This window comes from Lucilia cuprina, chromosome 5, assembly GCF_022045245.1.
Source record: "Lucilia cuprina isolate Lc7/37 chromosome 5, ASM2204524v1, whole genome shotgun sequence".
Classification (NCBI taxonomy): Eukaryota; Metazoa; Arthropoda; class Insecta; order Diptera; family Calliphoridae; genus Lucilia; species Lucilia cuprina.
The window spans coordinates 63,056,721-63,072,516 of NC_060953.1; the positions used below are offsets into that span (position 1 = coordinate 63,056,721).

The 15,796-nt window shown below is 31.5% G+C and overlaps 1 long non-coding RNA gene across 2 annotated transcripts; it reads right to left on the minus strand.

The window, feature by feature from the left end:
• Positions 1–880: 880 nt before the first annotated feature.
• LOC124420439 lies at positions 881–13,118 on the minus strand. Of its 2 annotated transcripts, XR_006941209.1 has the most exons (3): positions 12,890–13,118; positions 12,414–12,786; positions 881–970 (listed from the first exon to the last, which is right to left on the minus strand). It is a non-coding gene; the product is annotated as an uncharacterized LOC124420439 (long non-coding RNA). The 2 variants fall into 2 exon arrangements; XR_006941208.1 differs by lacking the exon at positions 12,890–13,118 and having other exon boundaries at positions 12,414–12,864.
• Between the last annotated feature and the right edge of the window lie 2,678 nt (positions 13,119–15,796).

Here is a 15,796-nt window from a genome sequence, read left to right on the forward strand (position 1 = left end):
GAACTAGAACTGAACTAGAACTGAACTAGAACTGAACTGAACTAGAACTGAACTAGAACTGAACTAGAACTGAACTAGAACTGAACTAGAACTGAACTGGAACTGAACCAGAACTTAACTAGAACTGAACTAGAACAGAACTAGAAACGAAGTAAAACTGAACTTGAACTGAATTAGAACTAAACTACTTAGAACGCAGTAATTAACCAAACTGTTTAAATATTTTAAAATATCTTCCATTAGTTGTAGAGTATTAAAAAAAAGTAATAATTTAAAATAAATAAAAATAAATCGACCCACAAAACAGCAAAAAAATATAAATAAAACAGACACAGTGACAACTTTATTATTAAATTGCTGTTGAAGCGACAAGTGATGAATATAAAATTAAATTTAATTTAAAGAAAAAATCAAAATAAATTAACATTTTTATTAACAGACGAACGACTATTTAAATGAAATCTGTCAGTAATTAACTATTGTCTTAACTAAGTGATAGACAATTTATTTGTGAGCAGTTAATGGTTGATTGAGTGAAGAAAAAATATTAAACAATTAGCAATTATTTAATTGCATTTTGAAATTGTTCTAATAGTACAAAGAAAAACTTAAACTTTTTCTAGATATTTCAATTCATGAATCATTAGAATATATATCATTAATGCTTGACTTTCGTAAACATTTTATAAAAATTTGTAAATGAAATTTTCAACTTACCGTTTCCGAAAATTCATCACGTGAACGCCTTGACAGAGTGGTGTTGTTATTATTAAGATGATTCATATTGTCCTTGGTCGGTGACATATTGTTCATTCAAAATTATTTTAACAAAAATAATTATTACGCTATGATAATGTTAAACAAATAAAAACTTTTTTTGGATTTTAATTTGAGAATTGAAAAAATTAAATATTGGCAGGCAGACTTTGTTTTAGTTAGGAATAAATTGATTTTTTTTTTACCAAAAGACCTGTAAATAGAAAAAAGGTTTAATTATTTTATCAGCTCTCGACATAAATTATTGTTTTTAAAAAGCTAAATATATGCATAAATAATAAACATAATCATAATAATTTGCAGCATATGTACGTTTTTTATTGTTTTAGAAAAATGTGTAAAACAATAATAAAACTGTCGGTTAAAAGTTGCAAATTTACACTCAGAAAAATTTTACTTATTAATGACTTTGAACCACATATGATTAACTCTTTGGATAAAATTACTCTTTGGAGTGAATTATTCGCCCTGTAGTGAACAGTATGAACAAGTTTTCTTTCGAACGGGTCCTACTACGTGATGCGAGGGCCAGGAATAAGCTAACATGATCGACGTATAAGTCTACAATTACCACTTACAAAATACCCGAGACGTTCTGATCTTACACAAAGAGTCTCTTGGAGCTTGATTTAAAGTTGTTAGGAGGATTTAGAATAATCAGAAGAAACTCTAAAAGTTAGCTTGGTAAATGTCTCTTTTTTATGATCTCAACTTTCAGAAAGATGTATAATTAAAGAATCTAATTAATGTGTTTGCTACAACCGATTGGTTCTCTCGTTGAACGCAGAAATAACAAGATTGTCAAAATTAGCGGGGAATCTTATAAATCATTGATTGATAAAGTCCATTCTTATTAGAAAACTATTGAATGTAGATCCAAAGAGAGCAATGAGCAATGTTTGATCGGCACTCTCTTTGGTATCTACCGATATACTTCCAAAATATTGAATGTCAAGTTTTACATTTAAGACCAAAGATTGTTATTGTCCTTTATCCATCGCAGCTATTAATAAACCTGTCTCGTGTCAGTCCATTATTCCGGAAAACTTTTGCAGTTTATTCCGATTTACCAAGTTAATAGCATTATAGCACGGACTATCTTTTAAATTTTCGCTTCCTAATATCAATTCATATCTTTCGAGTTTGTCTTGAACTTTTTAATGAAGCTCAGTTCTATTAACCCACTTAGTGAAACTTTACAATTAAAACACAATTTTAAAGTTATATATCATTATCTCACTCCGGAGTCATGTGCCTTGCTAAATTCTTCCCTTTCCTTGGTGTGGCCTATCTTTAGAATGATTTGATATAGAGACAACATAATCTGGTATCACTGAAATTGGTAGCCTACAGAGCAGAGTTTCGAACTTTATCTTTAACCGGACCGGAGGTAAACTCAAATTCGCCGGAAGAGAATAAACAGTTAAGTTTGGTGCTGTTGCCGGGACCATAGATACCCCGCAAAGTAGTAATTGTGGTACTAAGCATTGGAAATGAGTTGTGTAGAGTGTGTAGTTTATAGATACGTGATAGATGCAGGGGCATGAAGACATAAACCAACCGTATGTCTGGAGTAAGTGTGTCGGTTTTCTCAATAAGTAGTTTGAATGAAAGAGAAGTGTACTGGTGTGCTGAATAGTAATGAATGACTTATACAAGAGATATCATTAAATATTCCTTCCTTGTCAGGGCAAGTTCAATAAGAACAAGTCCTCATCTTAAGTTATGAATTCGTATTTTAGTCTGCCAACTACTACGTCTCTATGTGCTGTTGACGACTCAACAGACCAACCCATTTGTAAGAAAATAATGTTTTTGAAAGTTAAGCAACGGGGTAACAATGATCACAGATTAGATTGCTCGAGTACTTGGACAAAGTGCTTGTACATGTACCGGCGTGCAGAATACATAAAGAGGCGTCTACAAAGATCACCATGTGAATAAAAAAGACCACCTTATAGTCTATAAGTTGGTGAACGTGACCGATTCGTCAGTTTCAACGAGCGAAAGATGGTTTTTTGCCGTACTCTGCGAAGACTATTGTTGTCAAACCCCAAACGAATTGCAAAATAAATGGGAGCTACTTAAGAACTAATTTCAAAACGTTTGCAACCACCAGATTACATTTACAAGTCGAGACGTTCAATGAAAATATAAAATATCGGACATAAATGAAGTCCAACTAGCCAAAGCCAAATATGTATCCATGTTTCACTATTTGGAACCAAAAGTGTTCTATCTGTAATTAATTGTTGAAATCTGGGTAGTTTTTTTCAGTGTACACACCCCAACATGATATGAATGAATGTTAATTAAAACGACACTCAAATGTGGGTGGAGGTGGTAGCGGTGGCTGTGTTATCGGTGGTGACAGAAATGTTTTTATTCTATTGTACTCGTCTGGAATAGGTCTCCCTCTTACCTACGTACATACATACATGTGTATATGAATGAATAAAGAGTATAAAGAGGTGGGTGGCAAGTATAACTATTTGATATCGTTTTATTATCTATCAAATGTTTACAATTATTACGTACTCTGCGAAATATGTTACATTTTTCTCAATTCCACAACTATTACTTAATATTGTGTTTTTATTATTGTTGCTATTCAACTTAGTTACATAGTGTTACTATTGTTGTAGTTTTCTATTACAAATTCTACATAACTATATGACATAGACACAAAAGACAGCGTATGTATGAGTGTAGGTATGCTTGCGAATGATAACAAAAGTGGCAATAATAAAAAAGCAACAACAATAATAATGCGAATGAAAAACACAGTTAATCAAAACATCAACTGTTATTTGTGTTACATACTCTTACTAAACTATTACGAATATTACTACTTAGTGTTGTTGTTGTTGCTAAAAATTATAATTGTTGTTTTTGTTTAGAACTTTAAAAAACTACCTAAAATGAAAAAAGCCGAGAGAGTAGTGTAAAGTTTAAAAACAAAACAAAAAAAAAAACAAGTTAAGGCCGCGCAAACAAAACAGAACGAAAAAACCTTTGGGTTTTATTATTTTTAGAAATTTAATCACCATTTGGCCGGCAGCGTAGACAGAAACTATTTTAATCATTCATAGATACATAGAGCGAAATATAAACACCAAGCACGCTCACTCATTCAAAAAAATAAAACAACAAAAAAATTAAATGAAACTATTCTTGCAGTATCAATAGCAACAGCATTTCAAGAAAAAAAGTAACTAAAAAATAATAATACCGGTATAATATAGTGATGCCACATAGTTAAGAATTATCGAGGTGACAAATGTACTTGATCGAAGGAAAAAAATGTGATTTTAAAGATTTTTTGAACTTCAACTAAACTAAAAGAGTTTTACATAAAATTCATCACCTTTTTAGGACCGTCTGTTAATCTGGGTCTTGATTCTATTTAGTTTGGCGCCATCAGTTGATTGAGAATTGAGGATCAGTGCTTTTAATTTGTTTCTGTCTACAATAACTCAACCACAATGTAGTCTTGTCACTAATATGGACTAGACGGTTCAAACCTTTACAAAGATCACTGAAAAGGTTGAACTAAATGATTCGTAGTTATCGTCCATATGACAATTCCTATACCCGATCTTTAATATGATCTTTACTATGATAAGACATCAAATAGAAGAAAGGTGTAAAGGTGCTAACAGTTCGTCTGGTCTGCCGGGACTAGAAATTGGTGATGATCGAATGTATTCTCGTCCTTTCCTTGATTTTATTTAACATGGTGTCCAACCAGAGAACCATGCAATCTGGAACCCCGGTAACCGAAAACCAACAAAGCAGAGTTTCGATATTGGAGGGGTTCCTTCGAGTTGCAGTGGTTTAATTCGCAGGAATATAATATCGGTTAAAATACTAATGCATGGTAATGTTAATAATTCACGTTCGGTGCTGTTGCCGAAGTCAACAGATACACAGAGGTGACGGAGAGTGACTGTGATACTAAACATTAACAAAAAGTTAGTTTAAGCGCACATGATCCTGGATGGATGTAGGCATATACGGAACATACGCGCCCGCGTACTTAGAGTGAGTATAGGTATGTTCAGGGTTTACTCTGTTCAAGTTCTCGGCGTATTTAATGGATTTAAGAAATGTCCCGAAAGTTTAGCAACAGGATAGCAATAATCAGAGATTACTTGAGTACTTGAACAGAATGCTTGTACATGGATTGGGAGAGCCAATGTACAATGGTGTATAAGAGGCTAATAGGACGATGGTAAGTCGCCTATTCTGCTCAACCTGTGGTTGAAAAAAAATACTATCGTGAAATAAGGTGTTAAATCGACACACATAATCCTACTAACACTGTTCCGTCAGCAAGTTCTTCGAACATCAAAGTTATCCAGCATTAAAAATCTCATAACGTGGGCATCAGATTCCCGGAAAGCTTACTGTAAACTTTTTAACCACTTAAATACTACACAGGTGAAAATATAGTTTGTTCAAGCACTTGCTCAACTACTCAAATCTCAGACTATTGTAGAACAATTATGGAGTCAACCACATTGCAGGGAAGTCGTCTGTTGTATCTAGAGTCTTATTTTGGAAAACCGAAGTCTAACTCTAATGTTGAGTCTTATTTTGGAAAACCAAAGTACGATGTCTAACTGTAGATCTGATATAAACAGAGTTGTGTATTAAGAAGATACAACTTCTCAACGAGTAATGCCAAGGATCTAGAGAGTTTATAAAATACAAGTTTTGTCAGAATTTTATTGAGTCATAAGCTCAAAATATCATTAAACAAAACAAACTAAGTATCCAAAACATAGCTATAATATAAAAACAACTAAATAATCTGGCAAGCAAATATTTTTGAACAATCAAAAGAATTCAGAGCACATAAAATGGTATGGTAGTATGTACTCGTATTACCATCAGGCACTATCAGATAAATTCATACATGACCGTACTTATATGTATATATTTAGGTATTTTGGTAACGGCAGTGGCAGTAAATATTGCAAATACTTGTAGAGTTTACACAACATTATTGTTATTTTTATATACATTTTTGTTTATCAGATAAGAATAATACTTTATTTACTAAATTAAGCAAATAATTGTATGACTAATACACAACTCAATGAAACTTGTGAAATATTTGTTTTTTTAATGAAAAAACTAAAACAAAAAATATTTGAAGATTTATATGTTAAGCTAAAGATTAATAAAATCTTAGGAGATAAATGAAAAGGCAATTATTTTTTTTCATGGCCATTTTATAAATTTCTTATTATATTTTTTATTATATTTTTCAAATTTCACCATTTTTTTTGTTTAGTTCAAGTATTTGTTGTTGCTTTTTATGTTTACTCCTTAAAGTTATATTTTGAAGTTGTGAAAATTTGTTGATTTAAACTTTCTATGGAAAGCAGTTACTTGACCTGTAGTAACAGTTAAAAACATTCAAATTCATATGGTTAGAGGATTTGTAAAGCGTTTTATTGCCACGTACCAAAATCCAACTCAAATACATACAACAACTCGGTGCTTATGATGATCGGTCATAAACAAAAAGTTAAGAAAATGTAAATTAATTACAGGTGTCTCTCGAAGAATAGGATGGACAAACGATTTTAAATAATTAGATTGGCCTCCGGTAGGTTAGTGGTTACTGTTCTAGTCTGGTGGTGATGGTAGGTTCGATTCCCACCTAAGACACTATTTAAAGTTCGCGCAATAACTAGGTTGCCTCTGGTAGGTTAGTGCTTAGTGTTCTAGTCTGGTCGACCGCAGGTGGTGGGTTCAATTACCACCTAAAGAACTGTTTAAGGAGCGCACAATAAGCCCGATATAGTCCTAGCTATATTTCTTCGGATTTGATGTCTTTCAACTTGATTAGAAAATCCTGTTCAACTTGGACTTTATAAAGTTGTTAGAATGAACACATAATACTTCTTCTAGTACTTAGTCCACCTTTAGCGCTAATTGCTGTCAAATTACAGCTACAATCGTGGTCTCTGAACGAAGGCATTCAAAATTCTTTTCATCTCCAACTTTAGCTCCAATTTTTTTTAACCATAAATTCAATCGTGATCTCTTGGTAATGTAACGATTAAGTACTTTTAAAAGGCTGACTTCAGCTTCAATCGATTTTTCGGAATCCTTAGACTAGTTTAACTTCAGCTTCAATCGATAGACTAAATCTTGGTCTCTTGATAGTCCCACATTAAATCTATTATAAGTCTCTAGCCGCCATTTTCACCACCCCAAGCTATCGTTTAACTGGTAGTTATGCTCCCAGTGAAGACAATTTTTATATTGAAACTGTCAATATATCTTAAAGTTAAAAACTAACTAGACATTGTTAAAATGGGAATAAATAACCCAACTTAACTACGAATGTAGTTAAATCCAAATTTTACATCTATTGAAGAACTTTGGAACTCAATATTTTACCTTTAGGAGTTACAACGTTTGTCTCTCACAAAGTCTTCAATTGTAGATATTTTAACACTCCCAAATTTAACTTTAATCATCATTAAGTAGTCCAACTTTAACATCGATTGTATATCTTTTAGTCGTCTAACTAAATTCATAAATGTATATCCCAAAGTGCTTCAACTTAAGCTTAAAACATGTATCTTTAAGTAGCTCAACTTTAGTTTCAATAATAGGTCTTTCTGTAGTCCAGTTTTAGCATAAATTGACCTCTTTGATTAGTTTTGCTTTGGCGTCAATCGTAGGTCTTTTAGAATTGCTATTTTGGCCTTAATTGTAGTTCTTTAAAAGTTCAACTTTTACTTCTATTGTATAACATTAAGTATCGCAAGTATTAAAGTTGCCTAATACTAGTTGCAATCGTATGTCTCCAAGTTGTGCAACTTTTGCTCCAATCCTTGTTGTCTTTATCCATGTTTACTAATCCCCTTTAGTAATCCAACTTTAGTTTCAATCGTACGACTTAAAGCTGCTCATCTTTTGCTTTAATCGCAGATCTTTAAGTATTCCAATGTTAACTTCTACCTTTACCTATAATCGTATCGTATTGAGTAATCCACCATTACCTTAAACAGTGGGCATTTAAGTTTTCCAACATCAGCATCTATCCGAAGCCTTTACGCAGTTGATAAGTAGTCCATGACTTCTAAAAGAAGGTCCACTAAAACAACAGTATAAGTAGTGCGTTACATTTTATCGTAGATCTTTAAGTTGTCCACTAAAAGAACTCTCTCGAAGAAATCTTACACTATTGATCAATTTGCCTCTTTCATGCTAAAGGACAATGTATTATTCAATGAATATGGAAAAAAAAAATCCGTTGAAAGAAAGACTCTCGTCCTCGATTACCAAATTCAAACAAAAAACTCATTGATATTTTCTAATTAAATTAAATTGAATAATTCAAAATCATCTTTATTAATTCTTCCAACCGCACACGAACAATTTAATCGAGTGTTACCTGTAACCATCTATCTATTCACTACAAGAGCATAAAACCAGCAAAAGAAGTATAGAAAAAATGTAGTATACAGTGTATTTGTGATAGAAACCACAAACATTTGAAGAGATGACAAAGCAAGTTGCATGCTGTGCTGCATGCCTGCTTTCTACACATGATAAGGCTGAAAGTTGAAAAAAAATACAAAAACAAACACAACAACTAAAATAAAACAAACAACTTAAACAGGAATGCCGGCCGGTTTTTGTTGGCGTTGGTCAGTATACACACACAGATACACTAACTATATCCACAATAAAAGCGTAAAAGTTAAAAACCAAATAATCAACCGCATTCATGGTAAGATTCAAAAGACTTGACCAACAAGGGCCGGGATACGTAGAGAAGAAGAAAATATGTTGAAATGTGTCATAGAATGTTGCACGAGTATTACTCGTATGAGTGGTTGGAACTTTATACATCGAAACAACAACAAAAAATTCAAATGAAAAACAATGCCAAGAAAAAGTTTAACACAATAGGAACTATGATGATGTTAAGGCAATTGTCCATTCCATATATCCGCACAACACACACAATTTGTTCCTGCTGCTAGCAGTGGAACGAGTTCTTCTCTATTGTTTATTTCTAAGCAAATATTTGATTTTAGAGAATTCTAGTTTTGAAAAAACAGCTTTTTTTCTTTTATAAATTTTAGAAAATTTAATCTTATTGAATCTTATTTTAAGCCTAGAGAAGTCAAAGAAGAAGTTTGCTTTCAAAATTTAAAATCCTCAAATTGCACATATGTATGGGAGTAGTCCAACTTCAGCTTTAGAATTTTTCTTAAGTTGCTGATTATTAAATAAAGAAAATCCCGATCAAAGCTTCCAAAGTCAACACCCCACAAGCCTCCATCAAATTTAGTCTGACACAGGTAAGTTATTATCACTTTAAGGAAATATTTCTCTAACGGTTTAATGAGGAAGGGCCACCTACAAAGTCTTTATCATAAATTAGTAATCCACCATTGCTTCAACTTATCACAACACAGGGATATAAGCTGCTGAGTCATTGAACTATATAATTTAGGGAAACTGTTAAGATCTTTCGATTTTGGTTAGGGATCGACTTTTTTCTTTCAGGGGTTTCTCAAATATAGACTTTTGACTTAGATGTTTGGTTTTCTGAAGTCGCAGATGTTTCTCATCTTCATGGCAAGTTGCTGAGTAATTGAATCTTTCGGGTTCATATAATCAATCCATGCTGAAACAAAAATATCTTCTATATGATTCGGAGAGGACATCAAGATCGTCTCAACTAATGTTTTTCTTATGGGGGTTTCCAACATCAATTACCAATGATCTTTCGAATCTGTTTTATAGTTCTAAGCAGATCAATCAAACATTTATCATTTGTTGAGGCCATAAAGATCGTTCGTATTTAAACTACTTGAGATTTTCTTGTAGGTTTTTCTAAATTTACTAAAAAGTAAATGTTTTTAGCCTAAAATTTTTCAAAAGATTTACATTCATTCAATTTCTTATTTATATCCTGAAATTTACAATCAAGATTTTTTAAACTTCAAATTCCGTTTTTAATTGGATCAAAGTTTTAAGTACGCAAGTGTAACAAACATAAAAAAGTATGCAGCTGCTTAAAACACGTTATTAATACAAAAGGTAATCTAACTTAAATTCTGGCCTTTTGTTATTTAAACGCGTACCAAAAGAACAGCACAAAATTTTTAAAACAAGTTTTTTCATCTTTAAAATAATACTACAAAACAATAAATAACATGAAATAAATATTAAGACAAAAAAACACAATCGCGTACCATTCCATATCAATATCTAAATAACAGGGAATTAAGGCAGCAGCAGCAACAATAACAAATACAAATGAATGATAATAAGCAGCAATGATTGTCCCTCCATTTTTATTTGTATGTGATTGAAAGAAAATGGATCATGATCTTAGATGAACTCTATGGATGGTATTGGAATATAGTTATGGTAAATAAATTTATCAGAGATAAGCTCTCATAAATATGATTTATGATGTAATTGCAAATTGTTTTATTTAATATGCAAGTTTTAAAGAAGAAGTCCATCAGAAGCTTTAAAATGTTAAGTAAAACCATTTACTTTTTGACACTTGCTTGATCAACCAGATTGGTAGAGTGTAAATAGTTGATCGAGAGAATTGTAAATAATTTTGCATGTAAAATTTAATTTTTTAACTGTGGGCAAGCATAGTATACCATGGCGAAGATCTGAACTGTATATTTTGCTGCGACCAGTAAGATCTTCCAAGCCCATCATTATCCATCAATGCCTTCAAGATCAAGATGAATTCACAAAATGATCTTCGTGCGAATCAACCAGTTAGGAATACGATAGCGAAGTGATCATTTGAGGCAGAGCCTGAAACGACTGTTGTTATAGTAATCATATTGTTCTCTACAATGCATGCTTAAGCCAGAGTGCGCTCTCAAAGTTAGTTCTCGATTGCTTAGCTACTTGGTCTGAATATTGTCATCTAGTCTCCGTGATCAAGCATTTCAATATTGTATGTATGACGTTCTTTGTCAACTGGTACGAAGCAAGATGGTTCTAAAAGTGTTCTAGATTCCAAATCGTATACCCATTTTCATTCCACAAGTATAGATTAATCAATTTTATTTTTGTTATTTGCGTTAGAAGGTTATATCGTTTCTTTAGAAGGACTGGAATACGATTAGCTGTTTGCGTGGTAAGTCTTGTGCACATTGCTATAATTTTCGGCTTAATAGATAAAGTTTAGAATACCATCTATCCTTTGTGGTATTCTTAATAGAAAAATCATATCATAGTTTTTGTAGGATCTTTCAAAACAAATCGCAATCTACTGAAGTTCTCAAAGTCAAATAATCCAGAAATAATCCAGGAAGTCCTACTCATCTCTTTTAAACTATATAACATGATTGTTTAAGTTCTTAAACTTGACATGGAACAGATGATCTAATGAATCGTAAAAAGCTTATGACATTGAAAGGAATACATAGATTTATAAATAACTACTTTATTGCCCATGCAGATCTGAATGCGTACATACATCCAAGATGTCTTGGTCTTTCGTATAAAGACTTTGGTCGGAATTAATAATAAGAAAGAGCATAACTTAATAATTGCATGAGCATTTAACAAGTATTTGCGTTCAATATAAACCTAGTATTTAGGCATCATATTTATGCTATACGGAATTAAGGGAAGCCAAACTTTTTTCAAGGATTCTGTCATCCCACATATTATAATGAAATTTCTAAGACCTGGCCAAGGTATACATTCGAATAGAAATCCTTTATGATATTAGGATTTATATTTCCGAGTTCTACTTTCTAATAGTCAACAAAGAAAATATCGCCTTTAACACTAATCTCTTGACTTTTATGATGTCAGATAGAATCAGTTTTATTTCGTAATCGATCTATGTATATCTAGATATTCAATACAAAACTCCAACAAATATAACTATTTGACCAGACCTTCTTTTCCTATAATAAATGCATCAGGTCAAGGTTGTAATGGGAATACTTTTTGAAGTAAAGCTTTAGATTTCCGAATTCTATTTCAAGCAGTCAAAAGTCTATTAAGATAACTAGAACATACATAGGCAGATTCGAGGCTCTATATTTTGTTTGATTTTTAAACTGCCGATGAGGAAGAGAATAAAACTCGGTAGATTTATTCCTATTAGGAACTGAGGAAGTCAAACTTTGTGTCCAATTGAGAGAATAGATATTTAGCACACAAATCTTACAAACAGTTCCTTAAACATAAACTGCCATGAACCTAAAAAATGGTTTCAAACGAAGTAAACCCGAGGACACTAAAGACGACGAAGATTGATCTTATAATTTAAATTAGCACAAATACACACACACACACACAAGCAAACATGCATGCTTAACTTTAATTTTATTTACTCTCAAATCAAACAAACAAACACACTTGCATTAAAATTATCCCAAATGCATGATGACGACGAAACCGATAATGATGATAATGATGATGAAGATGCTTTTGTTGTCAAACGACATTGCGGTCGGTATGACGTGTATGCAGTATGAGAGTATGAATATGTTTGAGTTAAAATGATTTAAGAGGGATACAAATTCCCATAAATCTTAGGGCCATTTTGGAATAAATTTTTTAAACTAAAATTAAAAAATATATATATAGAAAACACTTACACTTTAAAACAGTAAATAACTGGACTTATTAATGTTGATACTTATTTGTTTAAGTTGTTTTTTTTATGATGTTTTTGTCACTTCAAAAAAGCCTTTCAAATGATATAGAATTGCAAAATGAAATTAAAACTTTTTAGGTTTTACTTTTTGTTTTAAGAAAACGATAATAGGCACTAAAAACAGGTTATTTGCTGTTGCTTCAATTTTTATTTTATTTCAATCTTCTTTTCCTAGATTTTTTTCTACTTTTAAACTTTTATTCCTTTTTTTCAGTTTCTTCTTCTTCGGCTATTTTAATTGGTAACACTTTCAATTATCACTTTAGAAAACAACAATTAAAGCTTTCTTTATAATTATTATTTATTTATTTTCACTAAACAATTAAATACAAAAACAAATTGGGAAAAAATCACTTTTGTATGCAATTAAAAGCAAAAACAAAACGAAAAGTATAAATTGTTAAAACACACACTCACGCCTGTAAAACGAACACAAGAAAAATGAAAAACAACAAAAAATCCAAAACTAAAGAAACGCGCTTTTTATTTAGTTTATATTTATGCGTAAATTTTAATTATTTTCTTTAACTAAAAAGTACAAGAGTCGTCGTCGTCGTTTTAACTAAAAAAAAAATTTTGCTGAGCACTAGTTAAGCGTTAGTTTGCCGGTCGGTCGTATTGCTTCCGTATAACTGAAGTCGACTTTGCAAAGAAATAAAACAGAAACGGAATCGTAAAATCAAACACAAACTCGTAAGCACACTCGCACACACATTCAAAACGAAATACTTCGTAAACGTCATTATCACCAAACTCTTCGTTGTTAGTAGTATGGACGTCGCCGTCATCAGTGTCGGCAACATTAGCCGCAGCAGCAGTAACAGCAAAACAGAACTAACATCAACAATACTATTAAAAGGCCTTCATTTTAGCCATATTCAATAGTTATTTGATGTTGTTTTTTTTTTATTTTGTTGTCTGTCGTTTCATTGCCGTTTACACTCCTCTTATAGAAACCGGTGTTTTTTTAGTTTGTTTATTTTTTGTTGCTTATTTTCAACTTTACTTTTGTACAGAACTCATTTTAAACGTAATAATGAGCAATGCGTAAATTATTTAAGCCATATTATCTTAAAGAGAGTTCAGTTTATATTAAGAGTATTTGCTTCAGTTTACTTAAGCTGAATACGAATATCAAATGCGCTACAATTTACAAAATATCTAAAAACGTACCCAAACAGCTGTTTCTAGAAATGATACTTTATTTTTATATTTTTTGAATGGAAGACAATTCATCATACATTTTTACCAACAAAACTGTTATTCTTGGCCAAAAATGAATAATTCTAATTTTGATTTTAAACTGTCTTTAATGTTTCGGGTTTTCTTAATATGGATTCACTTTTTATCGCAAATAGTAATTCTGGGCATTAATACAAAGTGTCATAATATTTATAGAAAGAGGATAAATGTAAACTATACATTATCTAACATACCCACAAATTAATTGTAGGGTAACTTTAAAAATTACTCTTGTATAAGAAAAAACTCTCTTAAAAATAAAAATGCATATTTTCTTTGCCCTCTCTCAGCAAACACAAATTTCTTTACAAATACACAAAAAGCCGGTAATTCAATAACAATTACAAACGTACCTACAACACGTATGAGTGTTTACATCAGGTATGGAAAACATACAATTATTAAGTTATAGACTTGACTATACACAAGTCCAGACCATAGACACGCCCAAATAGCGGACTCAACTATAGACTAGACTATAGACTAAACTAGAGACTAGACTATATACTAGACTTTAGACTAGGCCATAGGCTAGACTGTAGACCAGACTATAGACTAGACTATAGACTAGACTATAGACTAGACTATAGACTAGACTATAGACTAGACTATAGACTAGACTATAGACTAGACTATAGACTAGACTATAGACTAGACTATAGACTAGACTATAGACTAGACTATAGACTAGACTATAGACTAGACTATAGACTAGACTATAGACTAGACTATAGACTAGACTATAGACTAGACTATAGACTAGACTATAGACTAGATTCTACACTAGACTATAGAATATCAAAATGTTAATAAAAACAGTACTGTATTAATCAATTCCCATGCCTGATTTATATCAAATTTGTATCACTATTATAACATTTTTAATGAGAGTGGTAAAGAAAGAAATGCTACTCTGTTCTTAACAAAACTCAAAACTAAAAAAGTACTTTATCATTATTTTTAATAATACATGGAATTGATATAACAAACTGTCCATTACATAGTACTTACGATTTTCTCTTTAACTACTAAACGCATGTCCTGATAGACCGTATCGGCTTAAAAATAATTGAAAAAACTACAAATCTCACAAAAACAAACAATTAAATTGCACTTGATTTCATCATCATTATCGCCAACTCTTTAATTTTCATTTTTTTTTTGAACTGCATCCATTCATGCGTATTGATTGTGTGTTGTGTGCAGACTAAGTTGAATTTTTGGTGAAGCTGACTGTTTAAATGGTTGTTTGGATGGTTGACTGGCTAACATTGTTGTTATCTGGTTACAATGGTTGGGTTAACGGACTAACTGAATGCCTGACTCACTGTCTGATTGTGTCGTTTGTAAGGCAGGTAAGAATTTTAATCTATTTTACTTATGGTTCTACCATTAATACCACATTTGCTATGTATGATGGTATTTTGTTGTTGTTAGTTTGTTTGCTGGTTGGTATCTGTTAATATGTGATGATCTCAATATTTATTATTAAATTCAATTCTTTTGTATTTGATTTTGAAAATAACTTCAAAAATGTTATGTCACCAACAACAAATAAAGTTACCAAACAATAATGTATGCTCGTTTGTCAAACAAAAGATGCAGCAACATCATTAGAAATAAACAAATCTTATTGAAACCAGGCTTGGAAAATTGAAAATTTGAAATAGTACTAACTTATAACAAATATAGTACTTTTTGGTTTTAAACTACTTTAAACTAGACTATAGACTATGCTTTAAACTAGATTATAGACCGCACTATAGACTTAACTATAGATATTATGTAGACTATAGACTAAACCATATACTAGACTATAGACTAAATTATAGACTAAACTATTGACTAGACTAGACTAAACTATAGACCTTAGTAGAGACTGGACCATAGACTAAATTATATGCTAGACTTAACTATATGGACTTGACTATAGACTATATATTAGACTATACAATATAATATAATAGCCCGTTTAAGGTCAAGATTATATACTTTTATTTTGTCAAGACTTGACTTTTCTATAGTCAAGACTATAACCAGCTCTACAATCAAGACTATTCATTTTTCTAAAATCAATACTAT